This window comes from Anopheles arabiensis, chromosome 3, assembly GCF_016920715.1.
Source record: "Anopheles arabiensis isolate DONGOLA chromosome 3, AaraD3, whole genome shotgun sequence".
Taxonomy (NCBI): Eukaryota; Metazoa; Arthropoda; class Insecta; order Diptera; family Culicidae; genus Anopheles; species Anopheles arabiensis.
In genome coordinates this window covers 34,691,876-34,712,999 of record NC_053518.1, presented here as the reverse complement: position 1 = coordinate 34,712,999, position 21,124 = coordinate 34,691,876, and the positions used below count along the sequence as shown (strand labels likewise).

General features: G+C 47.4%; 1 protein-coding gene across 2 annotated transcripts in view; it reads left to right on the top strand.

Annotated features, from left to right (window-relative positions):
• LOC120901372 overlaps window positions 1-21,124 on the top strand; it is a 53,440-nt gene that overhangs the window by 8,997 nt on the left and 23,319 nt on the right. The window contains exon 2 of one of the 2 annotated variants that reach the window (XM_040309246.1): window positions 20,109-20,200. The gene's annotated coding sequence lies outside the window, so the exon portion shown is untranslated. Of the gene's footprint in view, window positions 1-20,105; window positions 20,201-21,124 lie in introns of both variants that reach the window. The other variant, XM_040309245.1, reaches the window with a different exon arrangement.

Below are 21,124 nucleotides of genomic sequence, written 5' to 3'. Positions count from 1 at the left end.
GTGAGAGCTCCTGCTGGAGGTTGCTTCTGGAGAGCACGAGGGACAGGGTGGAGAAAGCGCATTTTCCCTCGGTGGAGTGAAATGCGGGGCAGAAGGAGGGGACGTTTTCCTAGTGGGCGCAAAGTGTGAAGCGAACCCATCACATTGGCGCGGCAGTTCCAACCGTGTGTGATTGATTTCGATACTGCCGAGCGGCGTGGAAGTTGGAGTGGATAAAATTTAATGGCCCACGTTGCCACCGCCGCCTCTGCTGCCATTCTTTCTCAAGAACTCCAAGAAGGGAGAGCGCTCTTTGGGGGGGAAAATGATCCTCTTCACAGTGAGCGCGTACCGAAAGCGGTAACAATTTGTTTATGCGCTTCACCTTTACAATGGGAAGTAATTGATCAACCGTCTCGGTGTTCGGTGTGCTTTGAAGCGCGCTTTGCGTCCAACATTTTTTGGGATACAGCACTCGCATCTGGTGCGCTCATCTTAACAAGGTGCATCTTGCAGCCGTAACAGTTCATTATCACGCGTCGGCCGCGCTCTGTATTGTCTGTTCCTCGTGGTTTTGAGACCTGGAATGCTATTGCAGGCTGGCAGAGTGCAAGTCGAGTCGATCAGCCGAGCGCTCTAACACCAGCAGTGAAAGGTAGCTCCATAATGGGTTGCCATAATTCAAACTAAAACCTTCGCATTACCTCCATCTCTCTTTTTATTTGCAATTCTTCGTCTCGATACCCACCTCATTGAAACATTGCGATTTTTTTTACTTCGGGCAGGCACTGTTTCCTGCCTCGGCTGACGTTTAACACCTAAACGACGCCAATGCCGGTACCGCAACTCCAAAAGCGCGTGCACTCTCTCGCGTACTCGTGCCGCCTTTTTCGAAAGCTCCACACAATTCCCTCCCAAAAATGGACCCACAAAGGCGGCGGCGCGCGGCAAACACGGAAGATCATGTTTCATGCTCGCACCAAAAACCCCTCCAATCATGTGTGGGTGGGTGACGCTGCCGGTCGCACATTGGTGCACTTTTTGCACTGGAACGGGCGGAAGAAAAATCACTTTTCTCACGTTCAAACGTTCGATTGGCAGGTACGGTGAAATTGGAAGAAACTAGAAGTGATTAATAGTACTTTGTTGTGTGCTCGCTGGGGCCTTGGGGAGGCCAGGATTATGTGGTGGCAGCACCGACAGTTTCTGATCATCGTTAGCAACACAGAAGAAACAAAAAACCTGTGGGTGACGAGGTCGGATTTAAAGAAAGTGTTTCGTAAGATTGAAGCAGTGCACGCGTACTGCTCGGGTTCACGACACCCTACGCTGCTGTGCCAGTAAGTTTTTCTCGACTCTGCGGAAGTAGCTGCAGCATACAAACATGCATAACCCCACACACTAAGACGAGAGAGCTGCCAATGTGCAGATGGATTGACTTAAAACCGGAGCTGCATAATGAGTCTGCACACTGCTGCTGCCGTAGTATGAAAAGAGGTTCTTGTTCCTTCTTGACGGGCACCCGAAGCCGTCCCGAAGGGGTACCACCACCAGATAAGCAGACAAAGATGATTTCGATCTTCATCTCGGGCGCTGTGGAGGAAGATTCATCTCAACTGCAGCAGAATGGTGCATCAAAACGTGCGGCCAGAGAATGCGGCTGCGTGTTTGCAGCACTAAAACCCCCGCCCCTGTCTCTGCCTCCAACCCCGAACTCCCGTCGGGCAGCCGACATTATTTGTTATGAACTTGTTTTAATTCTTCTTGCAGTATTATGATTGTTTCCCTCCCTTCCCTCCTTCGCCGTTTCTTTTGTCTTTCGCGCTCATTTCGCAACTCGCATTCCCGGGGCGTCATTGCACTTTCGCTCCTTCAGGGGGTGCATCAGCTCGTTCCGTTCCGCAGCTCGTTCTGCTCGGTTTTTATGCGCCCTAACTGAACCGAACCTGCCACTCAAACGGAGTTTGTGTGTGTGTTTGTGTGTGTATGCATCCTCTCTTCTTAATCCGTTCCGTTCGATTTTCGACGGTTTTGAGAGGTTTGCGCATTCACAAAGCACACGGGACCGCGTGGCCGCTGATATGACGAGCGAAATGTGCATCGCTCTTAAAGAAAAGGCCCCCATTATGGGACCCGATTACGAGGTGGCCTCCCCCTGTGCTGTCCCAGACAATGCCACTCTTGTCCAGTGGAGTGTGGGAAAGGAGAGAAGAGAGTAATAATAATAAAAAAACAACCTAACAAAAACACACACGCCAGAACGCAGCAAGAAACGCTTATTAAGAGCACAACAGACAATCGACGCGTACACAGTGCACGGGGACAGCATAAGAGGGGACCGCATATTGGCCTGGTGACGTGACCAGGAGACACACATTGAAACCGATAACACAATGATACACACAAACGCTGAAGGAAGCGACGTAGAAAGAAAAAAACCGGGACACCGGGGTAACGAGCGTTTGCGCGATGGGGAATGGTGCAAAAAAAAAAAAAGAAAAGAAAAGCAACTGGAACGCACAAAAACGACGAATGTCAACATAATTAAATTCTTTGTTTTAAACGTTTCGGTGTGCGTCCCATGTGTGCGTTTTTGTGCGCTGGACCGCGCTCGTCCGCTGCTTAGGAGCTGCTGGTGGAGCGCTTAATGGAACGTGCACCACCACCGATCTTGGTGCGATCGCGTCGCAGGTTGTTTTGTGTGTGTGTGTCTGTTTTTTTTTTGTTTTTTTCCTCTCTGTCTTTCTTCTCGTTGTTGCCTGCCTGTGTTGAGGCAGCACAAATGCGTTTCGCTGGGTTCATTTGTCCGTTTATGGATTTTTCGTCGTCGCCCATTCCTCGGATCGCCCCGGATCTCTCAGGCCGCGGTTGGCAAACTTCTTTTTGTCCATTCAATCAGCCAAATGTGACTGTTACACGAAACCCTTCTTCTTCCTCGCCTCCCCCGGCACCTGGTGAACTCCCAGTAACATTGAAACAGCGGACCAGGAATGTGTGCGATCGCGTTTTTTTCTTCTTCCTCTTTTTCTGGGGGAGCAAAAAGGAAATGAAATGATAATACAAAAGGAAGATAAGTTTCTAAACTCTTCTTGCCCGGGTGAACGTAGATGAAGGCAACAACGAGGCACGGGTGAGGGGTAAATAATAAAAAGAAATATTACGATCAAACGACAAAATCCCGTACACAGGGTGAAGCAGGCGTACAAGAGCGTTACGAGAGCTAATTTTTTATAGCGCAACGTTGTGAATGCTCTCCGCGTGGATTGCCGTTAGAGATTGAGGTGTTTTAATTATGCTACCTTGGTGGCTGGCTAGTTGGTTGGACTGGTTGGCTGCTCTCATCCTGCTCTGCCATTGAGAAGACTGTGCCAGAGTCCGGTTTGGTGGGGGTGGGCCCGGGACACAGAGGGGTGGGCCGCGACGTATCTAATGAAACATTATCCAGTAAATGGAAAAGCGGGGTGGCATGATGGCAGATAACGTCCACCCCAGCCTCGGTCCATTGTGAAGGGCTCAGGTTTTAAGAGTTTGACCTATCTTTTTGTGTTTTTTGATTGTTTGCTGCTTGCGGCGGAGGTATGGAAATGCCCGCGAGCCTTGACCAGTGGACAATAAAAATAAAACGAGCTCGGTTTGGTGGCAATAATGCTTTTGCAAAGCTCTTTGGTCAAGACATTTTGGTGTTAGTGCAAACAAGAGGGACGTGCGTTTTAACAGTCATGTTAGGAAGTGAAGAATCATTCTTCTTGTTTTTTTTTTAAATTAATTAATATCTTGAGTTTGTTGTTCAGTGTGTTGTTTTAATGATATTCATGAATAATAGTTATACAAATCATTACAATGGTTCAGAAACAAATAAAACATCATCTTCCTAATAATTAGAGTACTTGAGGTCATATTCAAATAGCTAATTGTCCTTGCCATGACTTTGTCGGATCGATAGAGCCGAGGCGTAGTGCTGAGATTGCTACACTTAAGGTCGTGGGTTCTAATCTAATCTCGTTCAGATTCTTCTGTTGTAGAAAATAACTTTTATTTATCCATTCTAATTGTATGTTAACCTTTATAGAACAGCAGCAGACACGATAGATGAAGAATTAATCTACCCCCCCCCCGACCATATGAGATCTTCTCAGGGAATATAAAGAAATCCATCAAATCATATGACTTATTCTTTGGCTTTGGCTGAGAAAGAAGAATTAATGGTGCAATGGTTGTGTTTGTGGAGTGTGCGTCCATCTTTGGATAATTGAGAAACTGACACATTCAGGCTTTCACGTTTAATTATCATCCCACAATAATAGCACCCCAAAGCTGACGATGCAGCTTTTTCAACCAATTTTGTATTGTCACCTTAGCATTAGCAGCTCGCAAAATTTATTTAGCAACATATTTAGCCTGGCTGGCCGGTGGCGATTAGCTGTCCAGATGTAGCCCTCTCCTCTCGTCCCCATCCGACGACCCGGCCGGAGTAGTTGCGAAAACGGTCGTTCGTACGTACGTTCGTACACTTTTATTGCTTCATAAGTAAGGAGATGGATGTCGCAATTTACTCGCTTCATATTAAACGCATAGTTAATGTGATAGCTCATTACTTTGGCCAGCTTGTCCCCTCGCCTCGCCTCCCCATTGCCACTACACACCCCTGCGGAACCGCGAGGAGTAGTATCTGTGGGTCTGCCCGGTCTCACCGGTTTTGTGGTCAGCGTCTCTCATCCCCTCACGAGCGCACGGTCAATATAATATTCGTGGGTTCCATAGCCTCATCAGGCCATCAGGAACGCCGTTCGTACGTAGATTTTCCTCGTTCTTCTCTTCCTCACCCCGTTTGTTTTTTTCCTTTCGCAAACCTTCTCACCGCGCCCGATTGTGGACATTTAGTTGAAGAAATCTATTCACAATCTTCGGACGGCTGTCGGACGACGCTCCGCCATCGCCCCTCCGTCGTCCATTTGTAGGACGCTTCTTCACAGGGGTGTACTCTGGTCGTCGATCGTGGCTTCACGATCACACGGGGACCCTATCGCGGACGTGTCGAGGCGGAGAGGGACGCGAGGAAGACGCGAGAGATTATCGACACAGACACAGACAGCAACAACAACGGCAGCAGCAGCCTGCCACAGGGAAGCCAGCAAAAGAGAACGCTCGCGCGCTGCTTTGCGTGTCGACGCGAGCCGTGGACGCTTCGGCCTGTCGCGGTGGAACGGGAAGGCTGAGAAGGGCTGCACGCAAAACCAAAATGCGGAATAGTGGAAGGAAAGCAGGGGGAAGGAGAGTGGAAGGAAGGCCTTTGACAGGCGAACGGAGGGTCCCATAAAAAATGGCAATAAAAATGAAAATAAGTGCCTCGCTGAGTCTCGCTTTCGGTGCGTTTCGGGAGGGTGGGTGCCGGTACGAGAGTGCGGGCTGGCTCTCATTGGCACGGAGCAGCGGCCTGCAGGAAAGCCTCGGCTGCAAACTCCAAAAAAAAAGGTAGAAAGACACGCACAAACACACACACACACGCAGGCAGAGGCTGTGCTTTTGAACAGTTGGTGCTAATAACAGTTTGGCCTATCGCGCGGTGTAAAATGCTGCGACAGGTTTTATGCTGATGTAGTGCAGCCGTGCATTTGCCTTCTCCCTGTCTGCCCCATTCTCTTCCACCCGCTCCCTTCTAGTGGCCGCTTCTCGCGGCCTGAAGTTTTGTCTGATTAGCGACGATTTTTTACATTTTCCTTATTACTATTAGCGCCGGCATGATTATTGCTATTATTTTTATTACCATTGGTATATTAGTATTTGTTTTTATCGGTGCAAGTTCTGGCTAAACGTGGTCCCCACACTCCGGTGCAGCCTAATCGTGCCGGTCGGTCGGTGCCGGTTGCATTCGCGCGCAGGTTGATGCGTACGCCTCGACTGGGTGGAAATGAGCCGCTCGTAGCGGGTTAGGTTAGTTTTTCAGTGCCGTTTGGTGGCTTACAAGGGTGGCTCTGTGTGTGTGTGTGTGTTGTTTGTTTCATGTCTTCCCTTTTCCTATGCCTTGCCCACCAAACACTTTACAGCCATGTCTTGTTTCCCCACCCCGTTTTGGCTTTGCCGCTTCCTAGTGGATGGCTTCTTCGCCTCTCCGGCTGCATTTGCGTGAATGAAAACTGGAATAATAATATTTTGCAAAACGAATCACTCCGTCCTCCTCCTCCTCCGTTTGCACGTCCTCCCTGTTCTGTGCTGTGTGTTTTCTTTCCACACGATTTTTTTTTGTGGTCAATACGCGACGCAATGGCTTCCAAAACCGCGAAACTAGCCACCGTGCGTCTCCATGTTGCGCAAGCAGACTACGCCGTGTTGCGAATGGTGGGCGCCTTGTCGCCTTTTGTATTTGTCTGCCCTCAGTGTGCTGCGTATTCTCACCGCGGACAATCTCTCGTTTGGATGATCGTTAGTTTTGCTAAGTTGACCACTTTATCATGGCGCGCTTGGTGCCGCGTCTAGTTTATCTGCGCGATTGCAATAAAGTAGTGGAAGGCTCTTTGCGTAGCTTTGTGTACTTGAAGGTTTGTTGCGCCTTGTTGGAAAGGCAGGCGCAGTCCCAAGCAAAAATGTTGTCTCTCTTGTGCGTTGTGATTGTGGGGAATTTTTCACCACCCTGGTCGGCAGGGAAGTGGGACATACTTTTTCTTCCGTGAAGCGTTGGCATTTGATGGCAACAGTGTTGCCAAGGCATCTATTCCAGCGTTATAGAAAGCTTGTTTTACGCTCCACAGCAACACTACAAAATTTAATCTAAAGAAAAGAAGAAGTTCCTAATAACGCAGAAGTTGTGTCTTAAATTGAAAAAGAAAAAGCCGGATGAAAATATGTCACTTCTATTACATCAGAGTCGTTGAGATTACATGCAAAAAAAGGTTATGAAATCACTGGAAACAACTTACCAACCCTACCCTGCGTACAAATCAAAACAACCTGCCTACTTGCCTAGCATCATATTACGCCGATTGACGCAAAAGTATAGACCAACCTGATTTGATGTTGGTTTGAACTACTCACACTTCTAGCAAGCTCACACGAAACACGTACAAGCGAACATTAAATGATGAAATATCGTTTCACATGAAAAGGTTTGACGTTCCATGTGGCATGTACCCGTCCTGCACCCGCTGCCCCATACTGCCCTATTGCCCAGCCCGTGTCTGGGCGGTGAAATGTCGTCAGTCGCATGCTTGCGTTCTGCCGTCCTGGGGGGGCAAAACGTGTACTTCCCGGGAAAGCATCGACTCATTACATGGAAGAAAGGCGCTGGGTTTTCTTTTGGGGGAGAGCTGCACACACACACACACACACACACACACACACACGCAAAAATACATTAGCAAATGGCAAAAGCATAATTTTCTTACTGTCTCTGGATGCTCGCCAATGCTGGCGTTGGCGTTGGTAAGGTAGCGCAAATCGTGTTCATTCTGCCATGGGGAGAAAATTAGCTTTTCCTTGCTGTCTGCTGTTGTTTTTTCCCGTACAGCTCTTGAGACGGGTTTCCCTTGTCACCGGTTGCTGGAGCCCTGGATAGAGAGGCTGATGGGAAGAACGTTTTGCACGCGTGGGAGGTAAGGCATTCGCTCTCCCCCGCGCCTTCACATAAGAGCAAGCTCGGAGTGAAGCAAACTCTACTCCCCAACAGCACTCGGTTCGTCACAAAGAATGGAAAAGAATTGTCAGGCTAAACAGTACATTTCCCCAGCGCATTGGGGAGGAGAGAGTGAGAGCGAGAGCGAGAACAATCCCTGAAAAGAGACCACACGACACTTCATTTTCCAACCCCTACCCACCGTTTTGGGTTGGGTGCTTCGGCCGGCCGTTTTGTTCACTTACAATGGGGAGGTTTTGTGTGTTGTGAAAATGGCGAGCAGGGTGGAAAATCGGCGCACAAACAGGACAGCTAGCCTGCTCGCTGTGTGTACCGTCGCTGAGGGGAAAAGTGGAAATTTCGAGCGAGCGAATGAGTGAGAAAAGCAGGCAAGAAAGAGAGATATTGTTGGTTGCAATTTTCCCCAACTGGGAGCGTAAGCTCCTCAAGAAGAGAACTCTCTTTCTCTTCGCGTTTTCCCATTTGCTCCCTGTGGTAGCCGCGCGGTACATAGAACAAACCGCGAGTTCGGGACGGGAAAATGACAATTGCATCAATGCTGCTGCCGCCTGCTCGAACATCAACCCAGTGGGAAGGAGGGATGCATTAGAGGGAAAGTGCATTATGCTTGCAAGAAGCTCCAAAGTATGTGTGTGGGTTCGGTTCTTTTCCCAAGCGTTCGGGCTGCTGCTGCTGCTAAGGAGAAATGTGGTGTGTTTTTTGTGTTGTTTGGTGTGTTGGTTGGATGAGGGTGGATGTAAAGTTTATTGTACATAAGGAAGCTGTTTGGTAGTTGTGTTGGATCCATTTTCTGGCGGCTGCCACAAACTACATGGCACTAACACAATACGAAGAAAATCCCTAGGTGGAGCAAAAGTAGTATTTGCTTTTGGTTGAAGTGGAATATATAATATAAGCGAAAATATTGTTGGATTTTTTAGTTTTTTTTTTGGGAAAGGATTTAGTAGTATTTAATGCTTTTAAAGTATTTGTAAAAAGAGCCACACGATACGTTGAATGATAAATACTCGTGAAGCTTTGCTAATATTTCTAAAAGCCTTTATATTATAAGCCATTATATTTATAAGCAAAACGCAAACTATACTCAATAAACTAAACCAGCAATGACAGTACACGAAAAACGAACCAAGAGCAATGCTCGCGAAACTATTCGAAAACAGGTGTAGTCGGTTTTCGGAAGCAGGAAAGAAAGAGAGCACGATTGGTGCCTCAGTTAGGGCACAGCGGGGCAAACTGGCGCAGCCGGCGGAACGGAGAAAAGAACGGAACGTGAACGCAAAAGCAAATCGTAACGAACGGGAGTGGGTAGCAAACGGGGAGGTTTCCACGGGAGTGCAGCAAACATGCATTCTTCCTTGCAAGGCCGTTGCATTACACCCGTCTCCCGAAGAGCAGCGCGAACGAACGAACGTACGAACGAATGTGCGCTGGCTGGTTGCTGACACTCGTGAGGGGGGGGCTATGGGATGCTGCAATACACACACACACTTACACAAGATGTGTTGCCCTGGGAGAAGCGTATGTATGTGCAAGCGAGGGTGGTAATATTTATTTTGCATATTTTGGAATCGCTTTTTCGGAATCGCGCCAATTGAAAGCGCGGTGCAAAAAGGGGGAAGAAGGTGGCGGTGAAGTGTATATTTTGTGCTTCTGTTTTGGCACTCGAGCATGCGGTTGGAGCGGTTGTAATGTGGCACCCCCTTCGGGTACATGGTGTCCCCACTTGAAGTAATGATTTGTACATACGCCGTCGGACGCGTGATTGTTGCTCGATGGGAACTTGAAGGGCCAGGGTTTGGGGGAAATTTGAATAAATCAATACGAAATGCAGAATGGCAGGCTTAGGTATTAGAACGATTCATACATTCAACAGTAATTATAATCATGCAAAAAGTAAGCATAGCGTGTGAGGGAGAAAAAGAGTGTTTGAAGAGGGCGGATAATTGTTTCCAATCCCCTCGACAGCGAACGGCAAATGAATTTCAGGGTTTTATGCGATTAACGCATCGGTTAAGTGGAGTGCATGTAGGCAATGCATCATGGGTTTGTGCACCGGTAAGGGACACCCAATCCCGCCCGTAGGATAATGACTTCACTTGACTGCACTCAATGCCTTGCCCCTTTTCCTCGGTGCCTTTGGTGCAGGTCCAGCAACTGCGAACAAAGCGGCAATCGATCCATCGAATTGTTTCATCCGTGTTTGGATCCGAAGGGAGACTTTGGTTTAAATCCGAAACGGCCCTGTACGAACTAAACACACAAACACACACACACAGACGATGAAGATATGTGTCTGCAATGAGTTTTGCCTGTGGATGGGAGAAGAAATCACGGCGCGACGAGTGTGGCAATGGCGACTGGTAAGGGCGAAGATCGAGAGATATCATTTGACTGTGAAATGGAGAGGGATGGCGCAAGCCGATGCACAAGAAGTTCGTCCCCAAGTGCGTCCTCGGCGTCGTCACCGTGTCCTCGCACACATGGAGACACACACATACACAGAGTACGCTGATGCTGAGGGCTTTTAATTTTCGCCTGTTTTGAACGGGAAATAATTTATTTCCCTTCCATCTCGAGCGCGCACACGACCGGGGTTGGTGGCGTACGAGATGAAGGAGCAGGAGGACCCGATGCCATCATTCCGGCTTTGCGCCATTGCCATTCGGTTCGCGTTCGCTTCGGTTTTTAATTGATTAATGTGTATGTTTACATTATTTATGTAATGCTCGATCTTATTTGCCTGTGTCGTCGTAGTCGTCGTCTTCGTCCTCATCTTCATGGCTGTTCTTGGGGTTGTGGAGGTGTGGATCGAGCGTCGCTATCAGACCACTCGAGGGCAGCAGATCACACATCCATCCGTGTGTTCCCAGGTGCTCTAGCTCTGCTGGCAAGCTAGAAGAATCAGCAAGTGCTTCCCTGTGCGCTCCGACTGAGTGTTGTAATGAGCAATCACCGGAATCGTGCGTCGCAAAACCGGGACCGGGAATGCCACCAAATCGACGACATCGGAGACATCGGCAGTCTGAACCCGAGCTCCGTCACTGCGCCGCAAACGCGAATGTGCAACAACCTGCACTTGCCCTGCTTATCAGCATCATTGGTTCCCTTGGTTTTGGCCTTTCAAATGGTCGTTCCCGCGGGACGACAAGTTAGCCGATTGGCTAAGATTGGCCAGCCGAGATTCGAGAGTTCGCGTCCGGACATCCCTGATCCAACCTGTTCCGACAATCGTGCTGGCACTGGCGCTGGCACTGCTCCGGTGGACTTACGCTTCAGTAGGAGCAACTAGGGTGGTGGGTTGGGAAAAGAGGATCCCGGGTCACCTTTCTCGCTCGCTTATCTACGTTGGCGAACAATCCACAAGCGCGCGCACCCCGAGCGAACCCCGTGCATAAAGAGCTTACGGTCAGCGGGTTTGGTTTCGATTTGATTTGCTAAACCCTTGCGTGGTCAGGACGCACGTGCGTTTTGTTTTGTTCATTCAAGTTCAACAACAGTGTGAGAAGATGAATATATTTCTATTTGTTTCATCGATACTCGGCCGTCCACGAGAATACAAATTTAAAAGTATACAAAGACCAAATATTGATTTGATTTGATATTTTGATCTATACTTCTTTTGTTAAGCTCTTGGAAGAGGATTCTTAAGATACTAATGATCTCGTTAAATAATGACAACTTATTCAATAATGATTCTGTATAATCCAAAATGTTGTTATTAGTGATGGGTAAAGTTGGCATATTCCGGAATCGACTCCGATACCAATCCGATAATTTCGGAGCCGACTCCGGTAATTAGGTCCACATAGCATTATCGGGAGTTTTAGTCTTAGACTTAGACTTAGTCTGATGCCGTAGTCTGATGATGGAGTCGTCCGTAGTCGTCAGAAATCATCAGGATTCGTCCGAAGTTGTCCGAAATCGTTCAGAGTCGCAGTTGACTCCAGTTGACTCCGATCGACACCGATTCCATTCCGGTCGACTCCTGACGATTTCTGACGGCTACGGATGACTCAAGACGACTCCGTACGATTCCGGATGACTCCGACTTGGCAGAACTGTTGATTCCAATTTTGCCGCAGTCGGCATCGGACTAACTATAGTTAGAGTAGGATCAGAGACGTGGGTGCGTTTCAGAGAGCACACCATTGATTGTTATTTTTGCACTTTAGAGCGAAATTTTAATAATAAAAAATATGCCTGATTTTGTGTATAAGAGTCTTTTTTACATGTATAACCTTATAAGAGCTGAGTGCGAATGATCATTTTTAAGGATTGGGGATGATTTTTTTTATTGATTTTCGAATTTTCATGGTGACTTTTGATTGTTAATGACTTTTCCTTCACCAATTTAGATTTAAACTCATGACCTAAAGAGGAAGGCCTAATTAAAGATATGAAAACTGCCACTGGTAAAAGTGCTCAAAATTCTGCATCATTCAAATAATTAATCAATATAATTTAATCCCTAGAAACAAATGATCCCTCCTGGAACGCGAATTGAACTAACAACGAGCAGCTCGCAAATCCCATCCTGCTTGCTAATGACTATAAAAGCTCCCGGTGCAACCTGTTCGATTAAAACGCACTTTTAATTTCCATTTACTTTAATTCGTTCCATTTATTCTCCCACACATTGCACTCGAGAGGTTAGCATCGCTATCCCTGCTTACCTCCGGTTGAAAGCCAGTGCGCCTAGTTGCATCCACTCACGGCAGCACTGCCCTTTCCCAACGCACCGCCGCTTTACGCACAAGCCACACGGGAACGTGTTTTTTGCGCGGTTTGTGTGGAGCAGCAGCAACAACAACGCAAAAGAAAAAAAAGAAGAAGAAAAAAACAGCAAGCGTGTGCGATGCGCTCTGCATTTTGTTTTATGTTTCTACACAACATTCTTGATGCTTTTTGAATTACGCTCTCATTCCCATTCGTCCCCCTCTTCCCCCCACCTCCTCCCCGGCCGTTATCTCGAGCGAAAGGGGGCTTTGGGTCGTTGGGAGTTACTGCGGCCCTATCCACCCATTGGTAAGTGATTTATTCCTGCAGCGACGGCATCAGCAGCAGAAGATATTGTTCTCCACCTTTTTGCGCGATAACGGATGACACGCGGTACAGGTTTCATTTTACTTCCAATCCAAAGTGACCAATGTACACCCGTTGTTCGTTTCCCGTTTCCTTCTGCTCTCTATTCGCGCGTTGATTTGTTGCAGCATCAGGGTGGGTTCGGTGGGTTTGAAATTAATCCCTTCTCACGAGACTGGCATGAGGAAGGACAGGAACGTAGCAGGGGCGTAAAAGATTGTTACAACGGCGCAGGGGCCTAAGATGCGATGGTTGACAATTTCGTTTCGGGATCTACCCCGAGACACAGGATCTAAGACACAGATTGTTGAGCTGCTTAAGAATAGCGAAGCCAGCCAAGCTGGAAGGATAAATAATGAATTGCAAACGTTCTGCGGGCAGCCTGAGAACGAGGGACAATTATTTTGTGACATTTCGCTCTCCCCATTGGGAATGGGCGCGGAAAGGAATTCTGTCTTTCGGGAGCGTAGGGAAGGGGGCTAATGGAAATGATTTGATTAGGAGGAAAAACATTCCATCACCAAACCGGCACCGTTAGTCGGTGATTGGTCGCAAGCGGAGGGAAGTGTGGGGAGGTTGTCGGAGGAAAGCAGAGAAAGAGAAAAATTACTGATGCCGTTTTTCTGCTGGTTCGGGGAACACAAAGGACTCACAAAGGTGGACACGCAACCCCCTTCGCGGAGGGATATTTGAATGGACAATTGTGGATTCGTAGAGCGTACGCGTAAGCCTACACCACTCCCTTCGCATTCGCATCATCCTCCTCCAACTGGAAGCTCCCCGCGTTGGACAGGGCTTCAACCTGCATTCATTTATTTACCGCCAGGCCCAATTGTGCGCGCCTCTCCCGGCTTCGCTTCATTCCGGTTCCGACCGACCCGATGACAAGTGGATCAGAAGGTGAACTCTGGCGAACCTGACGGCAGCAGGCAGAATGGTGGTGTGGATAGTCCGCGTGTGCGTGTGTGCGTGTGTGTGTACGCAACAACAAAGCTGACAAGATGCACCAGATGCATCTCCCCTTGTATGGTGGAGCTGGAAACGGGAAAGCGTTCGCGTTTGTGCGTTCCGTTCCGTTTTGCGGATCTCGAGGCGCATTATCTGCGGACGCTTACTGGCCGATGTCAAAACGGGCAAAGAAAAGTTGTTTTCTCGTTTGCCGTGCCGTTTCCGCGCGTCACTCGCGCACGCCCGCTCGCCCGCCCAGTCCATGTGGGGCAGTGTTGGGGGGAGGTTTTAAATTTATTGTTTCTCCACCATTTGTTGTAACAATGTACGAGCGCGGGCGCGGGGCCTAGCCGTGTGGCTCGGGTCCGTTTTCCACCACCTTTTCCATGCCTAACGTCCTACGCCGCCCGGTACAGTCTAGCTTTGCTTGCCTTCTTTCCCCTGGCGAACGGTGCAAGATCCCGTTTTTTGCGGCCCCCTTCGGACGGACACACACACACACAGGATGCCGTGGGAGTGTGGCGATCGGCACCGGTGAAGGCAAAATAGGTTTCTATTTTGCGCCTTTGGAAAAATTAGCGTGCAGACACGCACCAAAGTGGTAGAGCAAGGGGGACCCACCGTAGGGTACAATGAGGAGTGCCGAATGAACCTGGGCGCAGTTTGATGCAGGTTCTTCTGTGCAAATGTGTTGCAACTGAAGGCAACGAATCAGTTTTAGTGTGCAAAATATCTTTTCGTTTGAAATATACAAAATGTCATTTCAAAATCTTTAAATTTATTTTCTCCGAGTTGTGGAGCATTTAAATTGTTTAAAACAAAACTGACAAGAGCAACAAACAACTCCTTATTTTACTTATTTTTAATGCCATGTTTGCGTGATAATATAATTGATATGGCAGTCATTTCTCAAGAACAAACAAATAATTTCAGCATTGTTTTTCATTGCTTCTCTTTTCTCAAACTGTCAAAAAAAGCGAACTAAATGATTGTTAACCAAATGATGATTTTAATGATTTGAAATGAGCATTAACTTTGTGAAAAAAGGAAGACAAGATGAAGAAAGGCTTTAAGAATCTTTTGAATGTGGAACAAATACAAAATATTAATTTACACCAGGAATATTATTAATTTTGGATCTTTTATTCCTTTCTAAAAACAAAAAATATATATATTATCTACAAAAATATTGAAAATATATTATTTATCTTTAGTTAAGCAAACAAAATAAATCCCTTTAAGAAACAGATGGTCTCATAGGTGGTCAAAAGGGCATGTTTGGTGTGAAAGTATGAAGTGCACCACGAGAAGAGATACAAAAAAGCAACATTAATTATAAATAGTACTCATAAATGCATAAAATTAATTACCGTGCTACATAGTAAAGGACTCCTTCTCTCACCGTGCTTCACAGGTTGTTTATTAGACGATTGGAATTTGAACAACAAATGAAGTAAAAAAAAAGAAAGGAAAACCCATGCCATCAGCATACAAAATAAAGATAGAGTCCCGATAAACCGTACCATTTGTAAGATAACATCGTTCATGTGAAATAAATCTCGCTGCGTACAGATTGCGCCTTCCCAAACGCTCCGTGTGTGTGCGTGTGTGAGCCGATAATCTCCTTTTTTGACTTCAGCATCGGAAACGGTGTGGCGCGCGGATTTTGTTTGGTACCATTGGGTTGCAACCAAACAAACCAAGAAAAAAGGGACAGAAGGACGTGGAAGGTGTAAATGAACGGAGCGTGGAGGAAAAGAAAGATGTTCCAGTGCAACGATCATTTATAATTGTACGTATGTTATGTCGAGACGCACATATACACACACACAGGCGCTCTCGCGTAGACCCGGTTTTGTTTCCCGCCCCGCCTCCACTACAGGTGGGCAATCTTTTGCGCCATTTTTCCTATTCTCTTTCGCCTGGTCGCTGCGTTTTCTATCGTCCGCCCGTTCGTCGTCTGCCAGTTCACCTGCTTGCCCTAGACCTAGACGTTGCAGGCGTATCAGGCTCGTCGGAGCCTCTCGGGGGGGCTGCGGAGAGAAGGAGGAGAAGAAGAGGCAAAAAATATTTTAATTATTTTAGTTTCTTTATTATTCCAACCTGAACTCGGCGCATTTTTCAGGGTGGAGCATCCCTGTGCACTGCAACGGCGGAGCAAATGTACGGGAGCATCATCCCCTCGCTGTCCAGCAGCGGGCACAGCCTGACAGCCCGACAGGTTGCACATTGGAAGGGGCAATGGGGGAGCGACGGGTTGTTCTATGTGTATCAAAATGAAGGGTTTTTTATCGTTTGACTTTTGCATAGTTGTTTGTGGTTAATGCGTTTTGGGGGGCGGGGCCGAAGCGGAGCTCTATTTTGCGGGCAAAACGGGGCAAAAATAATGGCGTACGCGGTAGCAGTTAAGAGACCATTCAATCGGAGTGTTAGGATTAGGAAAAGTGCCTCGTGAAGAATAGGAAGAAAAAAAGCGAGGTAGCAAATGGAAAACCATTCCAATCCAACGCTTCCGACGGGCAGGGCAAGACTTTGAAGCGTTTGAAACGGATTTCGTGACTGGCTGTAAAGTCTCGGAATGGTGGAAGGAAAAGAGGGAAACTGCACTTACACGGCCGCTGCCCCGGTCCGGAACTGTGCTTTAGCTTTTATAATGCGTATTTAAACGAGCGATGCGAACATTTTCCAGAACAACCAGCCCCAATCTCCTCCTCTTTGGCATTAATGAAAAACTTGTTTTTCGTTTCAAACCCCCGCGTGCGTCCTCCATGGGGAGTGGTTTACCCAAGAGGGAAGGACACGTAAATTAGACGCCGGGCAGAGTGAATCCCGCTACAAAGGCCCTCACAAAACCCTTCCACTCTGTCCACCATTCCAAAGCCCGCGGCCCCCGGTTCGCAGTTTGTTTAGCTGGAGCCGTTTTTCATTATTATTGTCGTCGGGTTCGGTTGCATTCGGTGCGGTTGGCGGGCACGGGGGCTGGCTGTGGAAGAAGCATTTTTCAAATGCAACAACGCGCGCAACTCGGCACATCCACGCAAAACCTCGAGTTTTAATTAAACAACGTTCGAACGGCCCCGGATCGGTCCGGGGTTCGGTGCAAATGAAATTTACTTACCCGGAGTAATTAAATTTATCGTTTCGCACAAACGATCGGCGGGGGGGGGGGACCCGAATGGGATTGGTTGGCCTGTGCGTGTGTGTGTTTTGGTTGTTGTTGTTGAAGCGGAAAGCGAAATAGATAACGCCCGGCCCTGGCGACCTCCCGGGGCAAGTGTGCAGTGCTTTGCAGACTGGGCAAGGTGGAACCTAACGGGTTCACTGCTCACCTATTTTCTACCGGACTTAAGCGCACACGGCAGCAGTGCGACGCGAAATGACGCTTATTATAATGAAGATTGAGTTTGAAAGCGTTATTACATTTCCAGCCTTTCCTCTTTTTCTGTTGGTGGAGGAAAAGCCAGTCAGACAAATCGGACTCGGGAATGGGGTTCCTTGCTGGTCGGTTAAAATTAGCAGACGCTCGGTTGATGATAGTTTTAATGTCCACTAGGAAGCCACGTTGTTCGGTTGGTTGGTTGTTGTTCTCGAGGTTGAAAACAATCGAACCGCTTTGCCACCGCAGCACTCCGAGCCACTTGGAGCCCGCTGGTGTATGTGAATAATTGCTGCGAAACGGCATTCGACCAGGGAAAACCAGTTTGCACCGGGGGCCATTCACTTCTGCTGCGCGCGCTACGGCTACGTGCGACACAATGTGCGGATGGGTGGTTTTTCGTTGCTGTTGTTGTTGCTCTTCTTGCTTTTTAACCGCGTCCCCAGCGACCGTCCCCAGCGGACAAACATTCCGGTGATCGCATTTTTCCCGCACCCCCAACTCCCCCCAATGGATGGAAAATTTTCCCTTTTTCTCACCGAAATATGGCACATCCACACCGGCCGCATATGCACACACACTCTCCGGATAAGGGAAGTGGTTGGCCGAGCAGAGCGGGAAATTCCGATGCATCCCCTCCGGAAAAAGGGAGAAAGGGCTGTTGTTGTTTTGTGGCGGCCAATAATGCCACAAACGGTTAGTCTGTTGTTGATGGTCAACAATGGAAATGCTGTGGTAAGGTAGGGGGACGGGAGAGATGCGGTGATCAGCGTTGTGTTAGCGAAAGGTATATGTTGCAAACAAATGGATGCAGCAAGAGCTTAAACAATGACTATAATGCACGAACAGCAATACACCAAGTTGTTTATGTGAAAACTCTCTTTTTTAGACCAAACACATTCAATGGAGCAGATTTGTTCCACCAAACGATAAATAAATGATATCAAAAAGAATGTACTGTATTACAATTTTTGTACAATTACAGGTGGCAAAAATGCATATTTAATAGTTTGAAAAGTAGTTTAGTTAATAAAGAAACAGACATTTAACTATATGTAACGTTTAACGTAAAAAGAATGCAGTGTAGCCTGGTTAAGCTCTCTTAACTGCTCTTACTCTCCTATTAGTGTGCAAACTGGATAAACTGGATACTGATGCTCATTATCAAATGATCCGTCAATTGAGGTAATGCTTGTCGATAGATACAATTTTAAAGTTGAAGTAATGTTAATCGCCATTTAAGCTTTTAATAGAGTGCGTTTTCTTACTATCATCTGTGATGAATCGAGATATAAAGAGAGAGAAAGAGAGAGAGAGAGAGAGAGAAAAAGAGAGAGAGAAAAAGAGAGAGAGAGAGAGAGAGAGAGAGAGAGAGTGATCATTTCATGAGAATTATTAGACATTATTAGGTAGAAAGTATTAAAGGCCGGGGTACAATGTCCGTACTCGCTAGTGTAATTTTGATTTTCAACAGCGCATCAGAAGCATTTTGCCAAACAATTTAGAGCCTCTTCAGGAAATATGCAATTTGTCCATGCTTTTTACCTAAACTGGACTGGAAAAGCTTTGTAATTGATAGATAAATGTGTTGTGCAAGTTTTTCGGCCATTTTTTCATAAAAAAAACGGTGAAAAAATAACTTAAATTTAAGATGTCACTGTCACATATCTGTTCTCTTTCCGTATTAACCTTTGACCTTTGAGTATACAAATTGTAAAATTGCATAGCTTCAGGCGGTTTATCCTATTTCAGCATTACAATTTCGTTTGAAATTCACATATAGCCACGCATTTGCCCTGCCATTGATTTCTATAGAAGTTGTCTAGCAAACAACATTTGCGTAAACTATTAATACATGCAAGTACTCAATTTGTGCTCCACTTGTTATTAGCTTTTCCGAGTACTCTCTTCCCACTTCCGGGCCAGGGTTTTTTTTCCGTCTCGAAGCATTTTTTTTCCATATCATCTCCATCGGCTATCACGTGCAGCAGCATTAGAGCCTCGGGGGAATGTATGAACCAAAAAAAAAACCTACCAACTACCCTCCCCTAGTTCGCCTCATAGCGTGCAAACGATGCAAAACATGAAAGCGATAAACGCTGGAAAAAGTGCATCGAAAAGTCGTTTATTTTGTGAGTGTTTATATACACCGTTGCGGCTCGTTCGATCGGTACACACACACGGCTTGCTGGTGAGCGTACTTTCACCAGCACCAGGGCACAAACGCTCCCTTTGCTCCTCCCGAGGGCTCATCTTTCGCTTACAACATCATCGCATCGGCACCGCGGCATGAAGCCTCAGAGACAAGAATTGCACGAACTTGCGCCCCGTGTACTATCGTACTCCACTGCAGGGTTTGATGTGAATGGTGCAAACACGAAAACACGACACAACAAAAAAAGCGAAACCCCCACAGAATGCGTGCCCACTGCATGTCCGTCGCGGTTTGGGATTTGCACTGGCTTGCACTGGCACCCGCAGGAGTGCTTCTACGTCTATGTTACTGGTCTGTGGGTGCACGGGCGAGTTATTATTGCAGAAAAACAAGGGGCCTGCTGCAACCGCGTCCAGTCCAGTCAGCGCACCTTGGCACCGTTGTGATGCAGCTAGGTTGCATCCTTTGCCGTTTTGTTTTAATGTGGTGCGAGCTATTTTCATTTGCGACCACCTGCACCCTTTAGGTCCTCCCCTTGCTTCTACCGCTAGAGTCGTTATAATATGCATTTAAATTGTAATGTATTTCTCCTGCTCGCTCGGAAAACATCCACCACGCCATATTCCACCCCGTCCCCGTCCCGCCGGCCAGGCACTTTGATTAATGAGCCAGCCCGGTTGCCCTGACTGGTTGGTAATCTTTTATGACCTCATAATTGTTGCTATTGCTGTTGTTCTTCGGTTGTTGAGGAAGGTTTGGGCTTGCTGCAGCGCAAGGCGAAAGCGCCCAACAAACGAAACGATGCCTGTTTGTTTTAAGAATTATCTTAATCATTTCCGTTCCGTTGGTGCGTTTTTTTGTTGTATTTGCCCGGCCTGAAGGTGAAGATGGATCCCTCGTCTAAAGCGTGTCCATTTTTCTACGTCTATCATTCACAGCAGCCACAGCAGCCTCAGCAGCCCAATCGAACGACTGAAGTGGTGAAGGAGCGGCAGTGAACGTGGTGGCATCGCCGGGACAGCATATAATATCGGTAAGTTCTTTCGGAGTGGTGTGTATGGGGTCTGCAGGGAAGCAGGGAAATGAGAGGCGCAACGAGTCCCATCGAGATGGATGTTAGATGACTTAGATTGATCTTTTCTCGCTCTGCAAATGGAATTGTGAGTGAATGATTGCGCTTGTCAGTTACCTTACCCCCGGCGGTGATGTGTTGGGTTGCCGTTTATGTGTGTTTTTTTTTTTGCATACCAGCGGATAAATGGCAAACTAACATTAGCCTTTCCCCGGCGGTGGGTGACAGCAGTGGGACCACTGCTTATTTTTTCGTTTGAAATCCACTTCTATCGAGTGCATTGCTGCGTAAATGGCACACGATTCTTGCGCCAGAAACAATGTTCATTTATTTTCTCCCATTTGCAACGCTCATCAGCTTAACGCTTCGCCTAACCAATCCTAAATGAATGTGTTTGCTGCTCGTTTGCAATGGAACCGTACCGATTGGTTACTCTATAAGTGCTCTCTTTATTTTTTGCTCGATTTGTCCTCCGTCGGATTGGTCGGATTTACCTCTTTTCCAAGGTGCAGCACACAGCATGTGGTTGCGGGCCGCCACCTCGAAACATAACTCTTGCGCACCGTGCACATCAATCGCAGTATGCAAAAAAGAGGGGGGAGAGAGAGGCCCTCCACCGGCTCCACCATTGAATTGATAAACGTGAAGGCGGTGTGCAATTATAAGTGTTTAAAAATTAATCCTATCAATTCCATTCTTCCGTCGAATGTCACCATTTGTATGGTGCCATCAATTCTATACGCCGCTCAGAAGGGCGGGACGGGCAGGGCCGGGGCCTTCTGAGCGCTCGCGGGTGGAGGGAGGGAGGCAATGAAAAGCCACAGCGGACCTGCTAAACGAGAGCAACCACAAAGGGCGATGCCGCCGCAGGCCAGCATCGGGCGG